Consider the following 1,709-nt stretch of genomic DNA (forward strand, 5'->3'; position numbering starts at 1 on the left):
AAAGCCCAGCTGCAGTTAGTTCCTGTTCACTACTGCAGCTTGTGACGTAGGCTTGTTGTATTTTGAATTCACATATTAGAAATGTTCATTCAGAGAGGAAGCTGGCTTGGGCACAGTCTGCAGAAGAAAATAGCATTCACAGAACTGTTATTCAGAATGTGCACACAGAGCTGTAGTTCTTATTTAAATGAACATTATCTTAAGGGAAGAAGGGGAGGTGTATTTTATGGTGTGTAACTTCTGACTTAAAATTTGAATTAAGTTTCATAAACAGTTATTGGAATCTGAGAAAAAGTCAAACATCAAACCCTGAGTAGCTGAGAGCTTAGGGTCTCATGGCACAAATGAGAGAGTTGGAAGAGGGAGCCGTGTTTTGCTTTGTGTGACTTGCCTTGTTTTACCTTCCAACTACATCTCTGGGGAAAGATTTGTAAAGCAGTTCTGTTTGCAACATCCACATTATAATTTAGCTCCCTGAGGCCACCAAGTTCTTGATTCCCGCTGCCCCTCGGGAGGCCTGGCCTGGCCTGGCCTGCCCGTGCATGTCCTTGCAGGGGCGCAAGGCCTCTCCCTGGACGGAGGCTCCTGTGAAGTCCCAGCCTTCACGGCTGCGCCAGGATCTAGCTTTGTGCAACGATGGCTGATACATTTATTACAGACATCCGGGCCATTCCTTCACGCTGGAAGCTGGCATTTCAGGGGTATGAACATGATTTCTGGCTGCCCTCATTTCATGGCATTAGGCCATTGCATGGCACATACTATTGCAGTGTTCATAATATTTAGACAGTTCCATAGCAACCCATAAAATACAGCCTGCAGAGGTCTCCATTCTTCCGGCTGTGCATCAAGGATTAGAGGAATTCCTGAGCAAAGAAACCACGTTGAGAGCACCGAGTCTGAAATGCTCCCTTTATGGTAGCAACAGCAGGAACACGGACCAGAAACATGTCAGGCTTTTATATCCAGAGCTCACTATAATTTCTTGAGATGTCCCCTTTGTACTTCTAGTTTTCTGCCTTTATTTAAAAGGCATCAAGAAATGTGCTGATGAAATCTTGACTGCTTTTTATAGCTTATCTTTTTTTTCCTTTACAAAGTAGATAAATGATCACTTTTTTATCATCTAAAATGTTTTATATAAGAATGTTAGTGGAGACTACAGAGAGGCAAATGGCTTTCTAACATCTGTTCTCTTTGCGTAGACTTCTTGAAATTTGCAAGTAAAATTCTCATTTCGGTTTGCTTTTGCACCAGACTACAAAAACGTACTTTATTACACTATTTATTTGCATTAAAATAGATTGCAGTGGTCCCCAGCCCTCAGACCCTGGCCTGTTAGGAACCAGGCTGCCCGAGCTCCGCCCACTCTTCACACTGCCCCTCTCCCCACGGAAAAACTGTCTTCCATGAAACCAGTCCCTGGTGCCAGAACAGTTGGGGACCACTGTTCTACAGTGTCCAAAACAGAGATTCTACATAATAACGGTCGATGTTAGCCTCTTCACTCTCCCGTCTCACTGCCTCATTCTCTTTTCCATCAGCCTGCTGGGATAAGTCACTATTTCCTACCTGTATTTCATTCAGAATGTCTGCTTATGTGTTTGTTATTCTCTATTCTCACAAGCACTACTTATCTTCAAATTATATTTCCTCACATGGGATTACTGTTAGTCTGGTACTTGACATCTTTTAAAATATTTCCTGCA

Source organism: Lemur catta, chromosome 23, assembly GCF_020740605.2.
Source record: "Lemur catta isolate mLemCat1 chromosome 23, mLemCat1.pri, whole genome shotgun sequence".
In the NCBI taxonomy this organism is placed as follows: domain Eukaryota; kingdom Metazoa; phylum Chordata; class Mammalia; order Primates; family Lemuridae; genus Lemur; species Lemur catta.